Source organism: Grus americana, chromosome 1 (genome assembly GCF_028858705.1).
Source record: "Grus americana isolate bGruAme1 chromosome 1, bGruAme1.mat, whole genome shotgun sequence".
NCBI classification, from domain to species: Eukaryota; Metazoa; Chordata; class Aves; order Gruiformes; family Gruidae; genus Grus; species Grus americana.
Window position 1 is genome coordinate 124,836,649 of NC_072852.1, and position 19,347 is coordinate 124,855,995.

General features: G+C 58.4%; 1 protein-coding gene across 1 annotated transcript in view; it reads left to right on the plus strand.

The window, feature by feature from the left end:
• Nucleotides 1-9,510: 9,510 nt before the first annotated feature.
• The window catches only part of BCOR (BCL6 corepressor), an 82,763-nt gene continuing 72,926 nt past the window's right edge, over nucleotides 9,511-19,347 (plus strand). Inside the window, exon 1 of the mRNA XM_054808940.1 lies at nucleotides 9,511-9,754. The gene's annotated coding sequence lies outside the window, so the exon portion shown is untranslated. The remainder of the gene's footprint in view (nucleotides 9,755-19,347) is intronic.

Here is a 19,347-nt window from a genome sequence, read left to right on the forward strand (position 1 = left end):
GGCGGTGGGGGGTGGGAGGGGAGGCCGTCGCGCTTATCTGGGTCACTGGGGTTAGAGGGAGCAGCTGATAGGAACAGAGGAGCTGAGCTCCCGCTGCTGCAGAGATAGAGCCGCGATACGGGCCAGGCAGGCACCGAGCTGGAGGAAGGGCGGGAGGGAGGGAAAGAGGGAGGAGGAGGCGGAGGCGGCAGCTCGTTCCGGCTCCCGAGCCGAGCCCAGGTGCGCTGTGGTTTCCCTGCGCTCAGCGCTGTGCTCGGCAGCCCCCCCTCCTCTCGCTCCCCATCCCCCGTCCTCCCCCCTACCCCGTCCCCCTCCAACGTTTAACCCTTTCCCACCTCCGCGGGGCTGGAGGCTGAGGCGTGCGCTGGCCCGGCCGCGTCCCCTGCGGTTCCCCACTCCCTCCGTGGCAAAGACTGATCGCGGTAGGGGAAAAAACGGGGGCAGGGGGGGGAAGAGAGGCTGGCCTTGTGATGCCGAGCACCGCCCTCGGGCAGCTCCCGGGACCCGGCTTTGTACACACACACACACACCCAGCTGCGCCGAACCGAGCCAGCCCCGGGGCCAGCCCCCGCCTGCTGCCGCCGCCGCTGCTGCTAACGCGGCCGATCTCGGCTACAGTCAGCCACCCAGCGGGGTTTGCTGCTGCAGCCGCCGCCTTCCTCCCCTCCCTGGTCCCCGCCGCCCTTTTCCTTCCTGCTCGGGCTGGGCTGCCCCGGAGCTCCCCCGTCTCGGCGGCGGCGGCTAGTCCCCGCTCCCCGGCCGCTGCCGGCGGGGAGGCGGATGCGGAGCAGCCGGGAAGGGGAAGGGCTCTCCGAGCGCCCCCATCGCGCGCCCAGCCCTTTAATCAATTTCACCCTATTAATTATTAATTTTACGCCAGTCAAGCTTGCCCAGGAGGAGCGAGGAGGGGGGGAGGGGAGGCTGATGTCAGTCGGAGGCGGCGGCGAGGCCGTGTGCCAGGCTCCCCGCTCAGCCCCGGCCCAGCAACTTTCGGCTCCGCTGGCTCGGGCAGCTCCGCTCGCCGAGAGCCGGGGGAGGCGGCGATTCCCATTCCGGTGGATGATGCGCCCCCCCCGCCCCCCCTTCACACACACATCCACACACGCTCTCCCTCTCTCTTTTCCGCTCCCTCCCCTTCTCTCCCCGCCCGCCCCCCGTGTAGACACATCCATACAAGGGCCCATTGCATCGTAGCGATGATGGATCGTGCCTAGCGGGGGTGATTTGGTGTTGATCGCATATTATCACGGGCAGGTTGGACTGGTTGCTGATGGACGGCTTTCTAGCAAGCCGCTCCTTCCGACGCTCGGGGAAGCAGCTCGATCGAAAAAGCAGCTTGCTTTTAACTCCTTCTCTCACCAGCACGCGTAGGGCAAAGCTTAGCATCTGTCACAACAGCTCTCCGGGTAGCACTTTTCCCTCCTCCCACTCCATTTTCGCCTCGGCAGCCCCGCCGCCGGCTGGCTCTCTCCAGCACCGGGCGGGCACCGGGCAGGGCTGGGGGGAGCTGGCGGCGAGGGCCACCCCATCTCTTCCATGGGCAAGCTGCCTGCCGGGCGGTGCGGTGCCTCTGCGGAGGGAGATGCCCGTGGGGGTCCCCACGCCCGCCCGGGGAGAGCCCCCAGTCCGCCGCCCCGACTCGCTCCCCGCCCGGGGAGTGCTGCTCTCTCTCCCTCGCCTCTTCCTCGCCTTTTTTTTTTTTGTGTGTGTAAGTGTATGCAGATACAAAGGCGGTTTCGTAATGCCTCCCGTCTGCAAGAGCCGGGGACCTTGGCTAACCTTTCGAAAAACTGATTGCAAGTGCCTGTTAACAGTCCTTACTGACCGCACGGGGCACCAGGGGAGGGTCATCATTTCAGTGACAGCGAGTTAGCCACGGATCCACGGCGAAAGGCCTGCTCGCAGCCTGCCTCCCCAGAAACGCTTCGTGCGAGCGCTTATTCTCTGGTGAGAGAGGAGGGCGGTGGAGGGGAGGCTTAACCCTTTCGCTCCGCGCCGCCAGCCGCCTCACAGCCGCCCGCCAGCTCCAAACCGCGCCGCGCCGGCCAGCCCGGGGCTCCGGGCAGCTCCCGCCGGGGCCAGGAGCCAGGTCGGGCGCTGGCCCAGGACAAACTGCCCCTTCCCCACGTGATTGTGCATGACGGGGAGCCCCGGTTTGCATTTTCATTTTTCTTTTTTTTTTTTTTTCTTTTTTCTCCTTTACACAGGGCTCTGAAGAGATGGTGCAGGGAGCTGCCTCCTTATCTCGCTCTTCGCGGCCAGTTTAACTCCTTCCTGCAGCCCCAGCACAGGTTCCTCTGGCCGGGGATTGTTTTCTGTTTGGAAACCGGAGAAGGGGGGAGGCTATCGGCAGGGAAGCAATAGCTCGCTCTCTCTGGAGAGCTGCTCTCCAACAGGCAGCGCCTTGAAATCTATTTAAAGAGAGGGAAAGGCGGGGGGGGGGGGGGGGAGAACAAAGGGGGAGGAGGAGGAGGGGGCCGAACCAGAGCCAGCGAGAGAGGGAGAAAGCGATGGATCAGCCGGTTTGCAGTGTACATCAAGCTATCACATCTGTATATGCTCCGATCGATGAAAAGGATGGATAATATTTGTCAGCTGCAGACCTTTTTCTTCTCACTTCCCAGGGAAAGGACGGGCGGGGGGGGGGAGGAAGAGAGGTAAGAGGGAGCTTCAAGGCCAGAGGCACTTCCTGATACAGCCAAATAGAAAAGAAAGGCTGTGGATTATTATTGTTATTAATTATTTTTATTATTCTACAGCCGCCAAAGGGCCGATCAGAGGACCATGCATGCTGCTTGCTTCTTCACGCTCCCACTCCTTTCTCCCCCCCATTTTTTTCTTTCTTTTTTTTTTTTTTTTGAAACTCAGCTTGCATGGTTCCGAAGATTTAACCCTTTGCCCGCGGAGGTTTGAGGTGGGTGAGCACAAAAGCAGATCGTGAAAGCCCTGGACTGGGGGGAAAAAAAAAACCAAAAACAACACGCGCCCAGCGAGAAGTCAGTAAAACGCACCGTTACACACACAGCGACGTGGTTTGGCTTTAGGGAAGACGAGAAAAAAAAAAAAGCGAGAAAGAAACGCAGCCTCTCTCTCCACGCCCCCGGCTCTGCCAGCCCCTCGCCTGGTGCCTGCAGTTGCACTCTGAGTAAATAGTTCCCACACATGGTCCACATTTTGCACAGCAGCAGCGTGTTTCCTCTCGGTCTCTCGTTGCTGCTCTCCGAGCAAAGAAAAAAAAAAAGAGGTTTAGAGGAAGTTAAAAATCAGGCGAGCTGAGAAAAGACTCCGTGTTACACACATCCTGAATGAAAGTGAAAGCCCAGTATTTCGGCCCTGTGAGCGCCAAGCCTTCGCCTCCTTAGTAATGTCACTAACATACATGTTGGACATATCACAGTAATTACTTACACCCGGAGAGACGGGCTCTCGGGCGCTCACAATAGCTGGGCTGGCTACGGAGCCCTCCGGGGGGGAGGCCGGCCGGCCGGCTGCCCGCTCGCTGCCGGCGCGGCGGGCCGGGCTGCAGCTGCCGGGGGGGAGCGCCCCGAGGGAACCGGGCTCCTTCCCCGCCGCCGGGGGATTCCTCGCCCCTGGAGACAGGGGTGCCCGGCAGCCAAGCCGTGTTTGCAGAAACGGCAGTGTCCTAACCCGCCCGGCGTTTGCTCTCCCAGGGCACCGAGCGTTGAAGGGCGGCGGGACGGGGGGAGAAGGGATGCTGGTGTGCCGGGCGTGCTCCCCGGAGGGTCGGGTCTGTCCCCTGTGCCTGGGTTCCCCTCGGGCCTGCGAACCGCTGCCCGCTCCGTGCCTGGGGAGCTAGACGCCGGGATACCGGAGCGGTGTGCGCCGCTGGGAAACCATTATCCGGCGTCCTCCTTTTCTTCTCCAGTCAGGCCTCAGCTCCGTCCCCGCCCGTCCCTGAGCCGGGATCAGCCAGATGATCCTCCGGCCGTCGGCTGAGTGGCAGCCGTTTCGTGGGTAGCATTAGGGCTCGGCCACTCCGCGCTCCCGTGACCCCGCCGCGTCTCTCTCCCTCCATCACGGCCCCTCCGGAGCCCGGTGCCCCATCAGCTCTCGCTGTGTGATATTTAAAAGAAGGGTTGCATTCTCCCCAATAGAAGCCCACTCGTTTCCTTGTTGCCAGGAACAAAGCGTACATTCAGAGGGGTGGCTGTTGACGGCTCCCTCTGTATAGCACTGGAAAGCGGGTGGCCTTTGGTTACTGGCAAGGAAAATTCTAATCAGGGTGCTTGTAAGCGGGGCTTTATAGAAGCTTAGTTACAAAAGGCTTACACCAGAGTAATGCAATAACTATAATAACAGCCAGGGAGCCCTAAAGAGGGTGGAATGTGCTTGTGTCTGGATGATTTTCCCCGCTAGCACAGAGAGGGACTGTTTACCGCGAGTGCCATTAAGTATCGCTGGAAACTCACCAACCGCAGACTTATTTCAATATACTTTATTGTTGTATCTGCTCTAAAAGCAGCTTGCTCCGGACGACTTTTAGATCGTCCTAGAGAAGAAGGGGAGAGAGGCCGCCCTCGGGTGCCGGAGGAGGCTCGGAGCGGAGGGGCAGTACCAAGGGTGAGGGAGCTGCGAGCCGGGGCCCGGCCGGGGCTGGCTGACCGGAGCGCGTCCCGGCGAGCAACGCCGCCGCCGAACAAAGCGGCGAGGAGAAGCGGCCCCCCGCGCCCAGCGGCACAAAGCCGTCGGGCCCCCGCCCCCGGGGGTGGGCAGCGACGTCGCCTCCGCCGCCCTCCTCGGCTGACGCGGCCGATAAGGGCGAGGAGCCCCGGGGGCGGACACCGGGGGGGGGCGGCGGGGAGGCGAGCATCGCCCTCCCGTCGCTCCGGCCGGCGGCCCGGGGCGCCCCGAGCAGCGGTGACCCCGCTGTTCCGGCTCAGGCGGGCTCCGGCTCGGCGCGGCTAATGGGATCAGCCGCTGCCCTCCGCCACCGCCGCCGAGTGTTGATTTTTCCAGCCCGCCGCCTCTCCGCTCGGTCCCGCTGCTCGCCGTCCCCCAGCCAGACCCAGCTACCGCTTAGCCGCCGGCGAGGGGCCGCGGCTCCCGAGGGCAGGAAATGGCTTGGCCGGGGAGCCAGGGCGGTCACTCCGCCCCGCCGCGATCCCGGGGCACGGCGGCAGCCGGCGCGGGACCGGGTTGTGCCGGGAGGCGCCCCGGGAGACCGCGGCGGCCCCGGGCGGGACGCGTGAGGCGGCCACCTTTCCACCCCCACCCCCATCATCCCTCCGCCTCGGCACCCCCGAGCAGACTTTGCAGCGCTTTATTTTAACGGAACAACGGAGCGCGGCGAGCAAACTGCTGCTCCGCGCAGGGCAAGAAAAATGGGTTTTTAATAGGCAAGGTCGGCGTGCTTGGCAGCCGGCCATCGGGGCCGGGGAAATAAACAAACAGAGGAGCTGCGACTTCAGGTCGGAGCAGAAGTTGCGCTCCCGGCGGGAGGAGCCCGCGGCACGATCCGCGGGGCGAACATGCAGCCGCGCACGGAGCCGCCGCGGCGAGCATCTCCTGACACTTCCCCCCCCCCCCTCCGCACCCGGCCCCCCACCTCGCCCCGCTCCGCGGCTCCGGGGGCGGCGCGCCGGCTTCCCGCGGCCCCGGGACAGGAACGGGCCGGGGTTAAGCAGCCGCCGGGCGCTGCCGGGCGCGGTGCCGCCGGGCTGGCAGCGGGCGGAGGGCAGCTGGCCGCCCTTGTTTATCGCGCTCCGGCGCTGCTGCACGCCTAACCGCTGCCGTGCGGCACGGCTATCCCCGGGGAGGCAGGGAGGGAGACGTGGAGGAAGGGGGAGTGGAGCAGCCCCATAGCGAAGCGGCGGGACGGCGTCTGCCGGAGGGTTTCCAGCGTTGCCGGCGGAGCTCCCGCTCCGCCGCCGGGTCGGCAGGGCTCGGCGGTGCCGGCCCCGCCGGCCGCACCGCGGGGGCGCCGCGCTCCCGCTCTCGCCGCGCGTTCCGGGCTCGGTGCCGAGCACTCCCGGCTGCCGCGCATCAGCCTCCCGGCTGCCTCCCGCCACCGCCTCGCTCGCTCCCGGCTCTGCAGGCGGCAGGGCAGCGTGGATCCCGCGGTCTCCCCAGTGGCACTGGCAGCCTTGCGTCTTGCTGCCGCTCGGGGTGCGGGCCTAGGGGGTCAGTTCCCCCACTTGCCAGCCCCTCAGGTCCCTTCCCGAGCTCTCTTTGCCAGCGCTGTTCCCTGCAGGCCCAGGCGGGGCGAAAGGCGGCCCCCACCTGAGCAGGGGCTGTGCAGTCCCTCCGCCTGGGGAGGGTCGGCGGCCACACGCGTCTCTTTAGCACCCAGCGACAAACGGGGACGGAGAAGCCCCGGCGCCCTCGGGGGCGGGGAGAGAATGGCCCGGTGTGCCCTCAGGAGAGGAGGGCGAAGGGAGCCGGGACAGGAGAGCCGAGAGCGAAGTTCAAACCTAGGGAAGCTGGACGAGTGTTCGGGGAGAGGCCGGCAATCCCCACCCCGGCGGTCACAGCACTTTCCCGGCGCAGCGGGGGCAGGGGAGCACGTTTCGCCGCTGCCCTCAGCTCCCACCTGAGCACGGCCCGGGTTGGGGCCCCGCTATGTCGGAGGAGGCACGGGAGCGAGCCGCGCACCCCAAGTTCCCACGGGGCCGCGGCTTGAGCTCCCAGCTCTGCTCCATCATTTCCCGGCCACACCGCGGCAGAGGGCAGAGCCCCCCCGGTCCCGTGTCCCACCCCTCCCCCCAACGCAGGGCTCGCAGCTGGGCGCGGAGACAACGGGGGCTGCGACCGGGACGGGCGCCGGGCAGGGCGGTGGCGGCTGCCAGCGGCGCTCCCGCTCCTCGCCTCCCGGGCAGCTGCCAGCTTTTTGGCTCATCGCTCTGCAGACGTCTCCCAAGGACTCCTGCAAGGGCTGAGAGGGGTCACGGGGAATAGCTGAATAGTGCGAGAGGCCGGGCTAACGGAGGGCAGATCAAGTGAGGCAGGGAGAGCGGGGACCGGCCAGGGTGGGGGGAGAGGTGCAAAGAGCCGGGGGGGACAGGGGGGAGGGTGGTGAGGCGAAGCCACCAGCCTACAAAATGCTGAGTTGGCAGCATACCGAGGAGCTGGGGCACACTGCAGTCCCGAGAGCCAGAGAAGGGGCGATGGAGAAGCAAAGGGGCACAGGCTGTCTCTTACAGACTTGGCGTGACCTATCGCTTAAAAAAATCTGGCTTCCCCTTCTAGTGCCAAGGTGTACCTGCAGGGTAGTCTCTGCCTTTCTGTCTCCCGTCCCATTATTCCAGTACAGTCTAATCCTTGTGTTGTGACCTACAGCAGCGCTCTGATTTATTTTTAATGCATTCCGATTCCTGTTCCGTTGTCAAGAGATGCATTGAGATTCATTTTCCATCCCCTGCTTTTCAGACTTCTGTTCTGCTGGAGGGACCCGCCAATAGAATTTAATTCGATTTGATATGATTTAATGAACACCTTTATCTTTTGTTTTTAGCAGGAGGATAAAGAATACAACCGCATTCAGCTTTTGCTAAATCAGACACGTTTCCCACCGAAATTCTATCTGGTGACACACACTCACTCTAACATTTCATTAACAACCCCCTTGATATATTGATTTTTAATATTTGTATTAAATGTTGTGTAAAATTGAACTCAGGCGTTAGAAGAGATTGTGCAAGTCACAAGACATGACTTCTACTTAATTGTTATTTTTTTCGGTCCTGGAACAACAGTTGGAAAGAGGCCAGCAGGAGGGGGAAAAAAAATTAAAATAAATTCTCCGGGGGGGGGAGAATAAAGGGCAGTGCCCGGGAAAGCGCGGTGGAGATGGAGAGAAAGAGCAGCCCGCCCGGGAGCGTGGGCAGCAGGGCCCGGCCGCCCTCCTCCGTGCCCCCCAGCCCCCGTAGGCCCCACCGGGGCCACCCACACCCACCCCAGCGCCCCGGGCCGCGGCGGCCGCCCGGCTCCCCGCTCCTTCCCATGCTCTCCCGGCTCGCCCGTTCCCCGTCACCTCCCTGCATCCTGCTCCATATGGTTCCTCCCCTCCTCTTCTCCCCCCCCTCCATGTTGTCTCCGTGACTGTCCCCGCTCCATGTTACGCCTCCGGCCCCCGAGGGAGCGTTTCCCCGCCGTGGCGTAGAGGGGCCCCGCACCGCGGCCCGGCCGAAATGCGTGCCGCGCTCAGCCGGGCCAGCACGCAGCGCGGAGGGGCGAGGGGGGGTGGATATCAGGGGAAGACTGGGGGTCAAGAGAGGGACGTGGGGAGAAGTGCCAGCCAAAACTCCCGCCCAGAGAGTTTCCCGGGTGTGTGAGAGAAGAGCTGGAAGAAGTTCATCTCCCCTACGCCTCCTCTCGCTTCTTGTTTTCTATCTTTTCCTCCCCTCCCACCCCCCAGGAATACGAGGCTTTCAGAGATCAACATAATTCACCTGCATCAAAAAAAACCTCGCGAGCTATAAACTAGCGGCTGATCCTCCGCTTAGACTAGTGTTTAGCCGTTCATGCATCATGAGTGTCAAATAAATGCCTGATTGAGGCCCTCAGCGGAGGAATTAGCTTTCCTTGTGCTGGAAATGCATAATAGAGAAAGTGCTGAGGCATCCTCCCCGGAGTTCGCTCGGGCTCCGCTCCCTGCGCTCCTCGTTTCGGGAGCTTTCCCTCCCGCACCCCGGCTCCGTCCCCCTGCCCACCCTTATCAGCGCGCCCAGCTGGCCAGGGGCGAGGGGAGCCCTCCGGGGGGTCCCGGACCGAGGGGGCGGGGATAGGGGAGGAGGGAGCAGTCGAGCATCCCTCCCGGTGACCGGGTCCCCGGCGCTGTCCCGCCGGCACTGCGGGGGCTCCCCGGGGAGTGCTGCCCCCGGCCGAGACAGCAGGAGCGGGCTGCGCCGGGAAGGGGGGGCGGGAGGGGCTCCTCTCAACGAGCTGCTTGTCGCTTGGCCACCCTTCCGCGCCGGGGGCCTCATCCTGCCCGCGGGTACGACCCAGACCTGAAGTTTGGTAACGAAGCGCGGGGGGGGGGGGGGGGAGGGCGGAACCGGGCTGATGCAGCTCTCGGATCCGCCGCCCCGGCCCCTCTCCACGGCTCTGCGCCGGGCTCGCTGCCCGGACGGGGCCGAAGTCCCTCCAGGCAGGGGATGCCGGCGGCGCTGGGCTGGCGGCCGAGGCACACAGGGGTTAACCGCGCCGCGGCCGGGAACAGCAGTTAAAGTGCACGGGCTGCAGATGCTTTTCAGGCCTCAGTGTCTACCGTTTTAAATTAAAAAAATACACCCGGCCCGACCACGCACCAGTGACCTGCAATTTCCCCTTCTTTTCAAACTGAAATATGGCCAAACTATCTTCAAGTTAACTTAGGGGCTGGGGACGGAGGCGGGGGGGGGGGCGGGAGGAAATCGCTCTGGGTTGAGATCTCTGTGTCAAGTTTCATCCCCTCCTGACATTTCTGGCTCCGCGCCAAAGTCCTGAAAATGGAAAATTGGGGAAGGGCGGGAGGTGGGGGGGGGGAGGGGAGCGGGCCAGACCTCTCGGCGGAGCGGCAGTAGCGAGAGGCTCTGGCCAAGAGGGATGCATGAGCGAGCCCGTCTGAGCGGAGAGCGGCGGCATCTTCCGCCATCCATTCCGCCGCCCAGGCGCGTGGAGAGCCGCCGGCCGCTGCCATTGTTACCGGCGGGCGATGCGGGGACTAGAGCCGCCGCTCCGGCGAGAGATAAATAGCCCCTGACAGCGCCTCTTCGCACCCACAGCTCGGCAGATTTCACTCGGCGGACGGCCGCAGGTCTGTGTCGCTCCCGTTCGCGGGAGTCCCTTTAAATCACCGCTTCCCCCCCTCACCTCTCCCGGGGGATGCTGCCGACCTTCCCCCCCACACCCCCCCGGCTCCGCACGCCCTCCCCTGCGCGCTCCCCCTCCCGCAGCCGGCTGCGGCCCCGCTGCCACGGCTCGGCACGGCTCGGAGCCACCGGCACGGCGCGGAACCCCGCCGAGGGGGGAGTAAAGTCTCTGTTGAAATACTTTCAGCAGGCTGCGCCTTTGCCAGGAGGGGTCTTAGCGCCGGGTCTTTTGTCTTGGGGCCTTCGCCTGCGTCCCCTGGGGTGGCTGGAGGCTCTCCTGGGAAGAGCCTCCGGGGAAGGCGCCGGGGCGTCCCGGGCTGCAGCCGCGGGCTGCAGCGCCCCGGCCCCCCGCTACCATCGCCCGGCCGGCACTTCTGGAGGTTCGCCCGCCTCCCGGTTCCCCTCTCCCGCCGCAGGAGCCGGGGGGCTCAGGCTGAGCCCTGCCCCCTCCGGGGCCCCGTTCTTCCCGCGCCTCCCCTTCGCGCGGTGAGCGTGACAGTGGCCCAAGGGGGGGGCCCTCGCCAGCCGGGGTGCTCCCCTCCCACCGGCCATCCCGGAAAGGGGGCCGGGGGGCAACTCCAGTAGCCAAAGCGCTACTTTGTAACTGCACCCCACACCCCCCCGTGTCCGGCGGCAGCGGGGCGAAGCGGCCAGGCACGTGCGCTCTGGAGCCCCTGGCACGTCTCCGGGCTGCCTTCCCCCGGGACACGGGGGAGCGCCACGTCCCCCGCGGGCGCTTGCGAGCGGCTCCAGCGTGAGGCGAGCCCGCACTTTATTTTTTCCAGCATCCTTTTCCTTACCCCTCCGCCCCAGCCGGGGCCGAGCCGGTGTGGGCGTGCGAAGGGAGGTTATCGCCAGCCCGAGTCATTATTTCCAGGCCGGCTGCCGCGGGAGTCTCTCCTAGGTGGAGCCGGTGCGGGCGGCCGGTACCCGGGGAGACAAAGGCGGGAGCCCGGGTTGCGACCGAAGCCCCGCGGCGCGGACAAGTGCGGGCGCTGCCGACTCGGCCGGGCTCGGCTCGCCCCCCCCCCCCCCCGCCAGCGGCGGGGCTCGGCCGGGGCCGCAGGGTGCTGCCGCCGCCCAGGGAAGCGCGGGCTGGGTTTTCCGAGCGCGTCTTTCCAGTTGCATTGAATGCACTTTTAGGCGATTGTTTTCCCTTTCCACTTGTTTGTCTCCTGCTAGCCTCGTAAACTGCCTCATGATTTATTACCTAGGCTAAGTGCTTAATTTGTGAATATGAAACAGATTAAAAGGAGATCGGCGTATTTTAGCAGGCAGGCCAGAGCAAAGCCCGGCAGCTGTTTCGAGTTTGTAGGCATCTCCAACCTCGTGTTAAGCAGGCTAGCCTGCTAGTGATCAAGGGGGTATCCCCGGGCTCTCTCCGAGAGGCCCACCGCCACCGGCTCCCCGTGCGCAACGGCTGGCGTGGACCGACCGCGGGACGGGCGCTGTGGGTTTGGTTTTTTTTTTGGGGGGGGGGGGGAGGGAACACCGATGCCGTCCGTCAAAGCGACACCCGCGGGTGTGGGATTCAGGACCTGCTGAGTCTCCGCCGAAGGCAGGCTCTGACGGCGGAGGGCCCAGCAGGCACGCAGAGGGTTAACGACGACTCTGCCCTCTCCTTCAAAGGACTCACTCGAGATAGAGTAAATACGGTCGGGGCGGGGGGGGGGGGGGTGGGTGCCGCTCAGGCCACATGATGTAAAAGTAAGACAAGCACACTCCGGAGAACAAAGGCTTCCTACCCCCTTCCTCCCCCTCCCTCCAAAATCTGTCTTAATTCTGCAAGTAAACTTGAGCAGCTATAAAACAAAGGGGAACGATGGAAGTTATAGCCAAGGGACAATCAAAATAAATACCTCTGATGCAGTCCAAGCACACACTCGGTATTTTCTGGAGCACCCTCCTACCCTCAGCCAGGTGGGACATCGCGGGCTCTCCCCGTGACAGGGTTGATGTGCACCGCTGAGGTTGTGACTCGGACTGATTTAGGCCATGTCCCATGGTCCAGGGAACACCCACTGCCTGGAGCCAGCATCATCTTGCAGCCCTGGGGGAGGCAGGCCTGGCCCCACCGTGGGGGCCGGGAGCAGCAGCAGTGAGGCAGGGCTGCCAGGGTGTCCCACGGGACCAGCTCGGTGGGAGGACTCCGGAGGCTGGAGATGTCCTGGTGAGCCATGCCCGGGTCCCTGAGGAGGCCATGAAGCATGGTGTGGGGCTGGGAGTGATGTCAGGCTCCACAGTGAGCTGTGCCCTGGCCCCATGGAAGCCCAATGGGAGCCAGCCAGGATGGTTTGCCCCCGACCCGGTGGTGGCCCTGGTCCCAGGTCATGCAAGTGACACCTCCCTGCCCGGGACCCCCTGTTCCCAGCGTTTGCAGAGCTGGCTAGCTACTTTCATGCTTCTCACCAGCACCCTGGGGCAATTCCCAGCCCCAGTGCCCCACCGAGCATACCTGCTCCCTCTGCACCCCCCCTCCTTGGCCCAGAGGAGGTTTTAATGCATTGGGGATGGCAGGGAAAGCGAAGGGGGAAAGCAGCAAGCCAGCAGCCTGTGCAGCCAAGCAGACAGCAAGACCTGCCGAGTACAAAGCACTGCTCTAAGCCAAAAAGTTAGAGAGGCAAAAATCTACAACCTGCCCTGTACCTCTGAGCACTGCTTAAGAGGCAAGAGCACTGTGTCACTTCTGCCAGAGCACAGCAGACAGGGTTGGCTAGGAGGAAAATGACTCATGTGCCCTTGTTGCACCTCAAGTGGTTGCTCTGGTGCTGCAGACGTGGCTGGTGTCGGAGCTGTGGAAGGAGCGGGAGATGGGGACAGACCTTGGGCAGAGCACAGGGACCAGGTGTGTGGTGGCACATGTCTGGGCAGGCTGAGCCCCGGTCTGCCAGGAAGCGGGAGAGCAAAAGACCATGCACATGGCATTCAGAAAGATCCCTATGTGTGTGCGTGCATGAAGATGTCTGAGTAACTCTTGTCTGGGGAAAGCTGTATATAAGCTGTGGCTGGGAATCAGTCTTGTAGATTGAGGTCTTGGGGACACCCCCTCCCACGGCAAGGAAGCACCTGAAGGAAGAGTGCAAGAATGAGACAATAGCGGATATGTGTGTCTACGCAACTGTTTCAGGTTGGCTTGAGACAGGTCCTTCTTCCGTATTTGGGGCAAGGCTTGTGGCAAACCAATGCTGGAACCCATTTCCCAGGGGCCTGATGGGGTTTGGGTGTAGTTGACGGGTCCCTGCCTTGTGACAGGAGATCTATTGAATAGGTATTATACACCATCGCTGTTTCTAGCCCTGGGCCTTGTTCACTGACTGAAGGTAGGACCAAAACTTTTGAGCAACCTGAAAAGCAGTAGGCAAAAATGGCCCCAGGGTCTCCGCACCTTCCTCTAGATCCTGCACAGAGCTGTTCTCTTGCTAGGAACCTCCAGCATTTTGGCAGGGAGAGAAAAACACAGGCTTGTGTCATGATTATAAGATACAGTGCTTTTCTCTTCAAGCAGTATACATAACAAGAAGCCAGAAAAAAAAGACAGTGGCAATCGAAAAGGAAAAAACTCTTTCCAACTTGTTGGTTTGGCCTTTGCAGTCGTCCCTACCTCAGGGAGGGCTATGGCCACAACGTTAAGCCTTGGTTACGCTACTGAAATTCAGCACGCTAAAAGTCACCTGGTCCCTCGAGCACTCTTGTAAAGCAGCCCAGGTCCCCATAGAAAATGGTTTGCGTGTGCTTAAAACTATGTGAATTGGATTTGCTTCCAACAGCGCAGAATGCCAGTTTCAGCCTGATCCTGTCTGGCTTTCACCGAATTAACGCCTGGGTGGATCTAAGTCCAAATGTCTCAGACCAAAGTGGTTCAGATAGTCCTCCTGCTGCTGTCCCCAAAGGCATTTTAAAATCTCCTTGGAAGTGCTCTTATGTGGTGATGCCTAAAACTTGGAAACAAAGCAGTGGAGAACACTACTAAAGCAGAACCGGCAAACCCCGATGGCTTGGAGCAGTCGGCAGGGACACCGAAAGGTATGAAAGCTGCCTCAGTTTGGAGCACACGCGCACCCCAGGCTCCCTGTGTAGCCCCAGCCCTTTCCTGCCAGCAGCAGCAGGCTGCAGGCACCCCGTCCCCGCCAGCCCGCAGGCTTTCTTGCAGCTGGGCTTACACCTTTGACATTCACCCAGTAACAGTTTGTCAAGTTGCAACATTTCTCTTTTTCACCACTTCCTAACACCTCGCCGCCTCCAGAATGCTCCCGAGAAGGGGAGAAGCGATTTCAGAAGTCCCATTGCTGAGAACTCTTAAAGACCTCTACATGACCACCTAAACGATGGCTTCATATTCTTATAGTCTCTGTTTATGCTGTCTGTCTGGGCTGTTTAGATTTCTAGGCTCTTTGGGGTATGACTCTGCCTTGCATCGTCTAATATACTGTGGCTATCATCTAAACACAAAACAGCGAGGTGAAGTTTGGTCTAGGGTAAGGCTCAGGTTGTGTAGAGATAAATGGGGGGATCAACGCACGCTAAATTTCAGTGGTATTTTATCTTTCCAGGTTTGCAAGTATTGTGTTACCTAAGAGCAGCTTCAGTGTGCTGGGCACTCTGTATGCACAGAAGGCAGATTGTTCCTGCCTGCCCAAAAAAGGGAAGCAAAACTGTAAAAACTACAACGGCAGATGACCAGGAGAGCGATGCCAGTGGTACAGGGAGGCAGGCGAGCTCCCGGCTTCAGCCACGGGCTCCTTTGCCACAGCTCTCTGAGGCCACCGCTCCCAAAGCCCGTGTCCCGCAGTTAGAAGAGAACAGTGCGCGTTTGTATGCGTGTGTTCATGTGAATGTAATTTTGTTTCTACATAATGTGGATTATCTTTCTTTTAGCGGCAAATCCGTTCAGGGGTTTAGATAAAAAGAGAAATCCTGCAGCCGTTCCCTCTCTGGGAAAGGGCACGTCTTCTGTCGCTTTCTCTGGTCCTTGTTCCGAGTGGTCCCCAAACACCCTTTTTTCCTAGCTCTGCATCCGATCTCACCTTGAGAGCCTGCCCACTCTCAGGGTGAGGCGCTCTCACATGGGGAACAGAGGGCAAACACAAGGCGTAAGGCACAGCAGGCGAGGTGCTGCTCGGATGACTGGGAGGAGAAGGGAACCGTGGTGTAGGGCGTGGAAGTACTGGTGCAATGCACAGAAGGCTGGTGCAATGTGGGGGTTACACCTCCACAGCTCCCCTGGCACGGAGATCAGGTGTGCCATAGGTGCAGGACACCTAACGGGCTCTCTTCTTCTGAACCACGGTAGGACTGCTTGGCTTTACAGTGTGAAGGCAACCTTGTCGGGAAAGGGAGCTCCATTGATTTAAATGCAAAATTACCCTCCCGCAGTTCTAATTTCCCAGGCGAGGGTTGTGCAGGCTCTGAAAACATGAAAGTTGTTGATGTATTGGTTCAATTAATTTTTAAAATAAGTTTGAATGCCATTTGTTTCAAATTTGATAGGAAAGTGCCGTAGATTTTTGCAAGCAAAGACCGAGGTAAGCGTGAATGGGGTGTGTATTTCACATAGCCTTGAAAAGAGGGCTTAAATGAGGCATTCATTTAGTACCAGGCCTCTGCGCAGCGATGAGTGAGACCCGTGGTGAAAGAAAAAGACCTGAACATCTGTATTTGCTAAGTGGCACCGGCAGCAGTCAGCCAGCTTGCAGAGAAGAGCAGACATGTGGGTGTGAGGCCCAGCAGACACTACTGGGTCCCTGGTGCTTTTTTAAAGGAAATAATAGCTTGTGGGGGAACTCTTTCTGGTGGCCTTGGCTCCCGTGACCCCCCTGTGATGTATGATATTTAAACAAGGAAATGTCAATATTGGTTTTCTACATACAGCCTCGTTCTGCTCTCCATGAAAACTAATGGCAAACCCCTCGGAGAGTTAGAGGAGGACAGACCCCAAAACAGTCGCTCAGACCCAAATACAGTTGGCTGCAGCAGCCTGGAAGGAAGAAAGAGCAGGCTGTCATGAGTGGCGGGGCGATGTGCTCTTGCAGGTAAATTAGAAAGAAGAGAAGCAATCCCATCCTGCGGTACGCAGTGCCTCAAAGCTGCAGGCCTGATGGTTTGAATGATTATTGCTTTTTAAAATTATAAATTGCATCTGGGTACAGCGAGTGAGGATTACTAGAATTAAGTACAACTCAAAGGTGTTTTGTTATAACAAAGGTGACTTCTCTGTGCTCGCTTTTTCATGGTCGAGGCTAATGGGGAATTTGATTTGAACCTGATGGCTATCTAGCAGTGATTTTGGAAAGGAGCGACACCAATTGTATGAGAAGATATCCATAAACTGGGCCATCAGATGTATCTTCTGATATACATGTCCTCTGAGGTAGGAAAGTGTAAGTCATAGGAAGAGAGGGCAAGTGTGTCTGACTCATAGTAAAACGAGGACACGTGGAAAGTACAAACGAAGGGAGGACTGCTACTAGTAGGACATGAAGGCTGTGCCATGTGTCATGGGAACAATATTTTTATTGGGGATAATTTAAGCTTAAAGGGGCAGTTGTGGTGTAAATGCGTGGCACAGAACGTGAGGTGGGGCATACACACAAAAGCAAGTTAACCCTTAATCCTGTGCTGCCCTCGTCTTGGTGTTGGTTTATGCAGGCTGGGCCTCTCCAGGTGTTGCAGTAGCAGCTTCAAGATCCTCTAACATAATGTGAACTTCATCGTAGTTCACCCCAGGGTAAAAAACGTAGCTACACAGGCCTTACTCTGTATTGGCACCATGTCCCTGGAGGCAGTAGTAGAATAAGTGGTGTACAAGTCCCTTAATCAGCTCTGTGCAGATGGAGAATCACTCCCACGTGGGGAACAGCTTTCCTGGGTAGGTTGTAGCTGCTTTTCCACTAGAAGGTGTCGATGGTGCAGGCCCAGTACACTCACCCCGTCTCCAGTATGTGCCATGACCTCTGTTAGGGCGGAGATGTCAGTAGGAACAGCCTGGGGAACTGAGTGAGCTAGAAGACACCATGGGCCGGTATGATTGCCTTTGGTGAGAAATGCACCTTTGGTCTGATGCATGACTGCGACTGTGAATCTCCAGCTGGGACTATGGAAAAAGACATATCATTTGGGAGGACAATAAAGAAAGGAGTGTCGCTCAGGTATGAGTCCTGTTAGGAAGCACAGGGACCATGTATGAAGCAGAGGCCCAGCCATTTCCAAGGCTGTGTCTGCCCTATATGATTTTCTGCTTTTGAGGATACAAATGTTATGGAAAGAGATCTTTGGGACACAGACAGTTTCACCATCATTATATGATGCCCAGCACAATGCAGTCCTAGCTAGAGCTCAGGCTTTTGGCAGTCAATCTCACTCAAATAATCTAGGGCAACTCAGGCCACGTCTCACGCAGAAGAGAGTCCAGGCTTGCCAGTGCAATGGCATTCACTACATGCAGTGTTTCCTGGTGCAGCTCGAGAAGATCAGAGATTGGGAAGATACTGGAGCAGTGTAGTTAATGCTTCTGTAACACATGGACCTTGGTCCTCCAAGATCCTGCAGTTCCACACTGCCTTTGCACAGCAAGGCTATCTCAGAAGCTGAGATAGACTGAAAAATGGATGGGCATCACCAGGATGGGCAGAGGAAGGGCAGCATCTATTTCAGAGGTCATGTTTCATCTGTAATCTAGTGGGACAGCTCTACCCTGCTTATTGACTGTCCTTTGGAGAAGACATTCATGTGCCTCCATGAAGGGGGGCCCAATCTCCTCCCCCCCCCCCCCCCGTGAAGCAGACCGTGTTCCATGGTTGAAGAAGCCCTCATGGAAGCTGTCTGGCGAGGAGTGTTTCAAAACTGAGCCCCACCACGGCCACTGAAAGGACTAAATTACCCTGAGTCTTGCTGGAACTTAACCGGGGCTTTGGAATTGCAGGAGAGGAAGAGGGAAAAGAGGGAATGGTGTAGTGGAGCTCTGTGTATGCGCTTCTTAGCCAGCACCAGTGCCATTGTGAGAATACGCAGCAGTTGGTTCTTACAGACAAAAGAAAAAAAAAAAAAAGAAAAAAGAAGTCCTACTGAAGGCTACGGCTGATGAAGCACTGAAAAAGTCCCAGCTAGAAAAAGTAAGCTAGCTCTGCAGTTTGGTCAAGCGACGCTCAGTGTTGTGAATTTGATGAACAACACTAGTCTGCATGAAGACAGGCGACTTTTTAAATGGGGTTTTAATAAAGTCAGTATTGCTAAGGCTATCTATAAAGGTAATCTGCATAGGGTTTTAAAGAAGTAAACTTAATGATGCCATTAACGCTTCCGACATGAATGAGATTGTTGCTGAAATACTGTGTCCGGCCCTGTTGTGGTGTTTGCATGTTAAAAGTGCATTGGCAAATTAATACAGGATCAGAAAAGAGCCACAAGAGTGATTCAAGGTCTGGGAATCACATCTTATTGCAAAAGACTAAAGAAATCCCATGTATTAATTTATCCAAGAGGAGGCTATGACTTGGTTTGATCATAGTCTTCAAGTGCCCTAAGTGTCTCTATGGGGAGATTTCTGATAGTAGAGATCTCTTTAATGTAGCAGACAAAGGCATAATGAGATCCTACGTTGGAAAATGAAGGTCTATGAATCCTGAGCAGAAATAGGTGCATTTTTTTAAACCAGTGAGGGGACGTAACCACTGGACCAACTGAGGCAAGCAGTGGGTTTTCTGTTACTTAAAAGTCTTCAGAGCAAGACTGGATGCCAGGCTAAAAGCTCAGACAGAATTTATGAGTCTGATACAAAAACGTCTGGCTGAAATTCACTGGCCCATGATATGTAGCAGGTCAGACCAGCTGATCACAATGGTCCGTTCTTGGTTTAAGAAAAATCTATGAATTAGGTATTTCAAGTCCCATGAGACCCGATATTACTGGAGGTCTTGAAGGAATGCACTATAAGCTGTCATCATTTAATTGTAAGCAAGCAAAGGGATTGTCTTTTTTTTTTCATTAATAAAACTTCTTTTCCAAGATCCTGTTAGGGACTGGAGTTAAGCAGCTGTTAACAAACATGACAAGATTTTAAAACCAGTTCAAATAATTCTCCCATTTGCTCAGCTTTGTTTCGCAGCAGCACAGTTTCATTATCACTGTATCTACTGGTGCTTCTTTCGACAAAATCTTAAATCCCAGCAAAATAAAATAACCTACGTATTTTGGTTAACCCCTTTACCCCATGCTCTCCTTCACACGCATCCCTTCGTCTCACAGATACGTTGCAGGCACTGCGTTCTCTCCACACTGTACATGAGCAGAGCAGGGAAGAAGTCCATCCGTTTTCTAGTCCAGGCCCCTCGGATAACTGGGACTCCATTGTCTGTCACAGGACCACTTGGTCTACACAGCTCCTGGCTTGTCTGAATGAGTGGCAGGGAAGGGGGAAAAGGTATTAAGGAGACACCTGGTATTCCTGAAATTATGCAAGCTATTAACCTCCTTGAGGTTTCATAAAATGGCCTCCAGCAAATGGTCAGAATTTTTTTCTTACGCGGGAGGAGTAGTTTTCAAG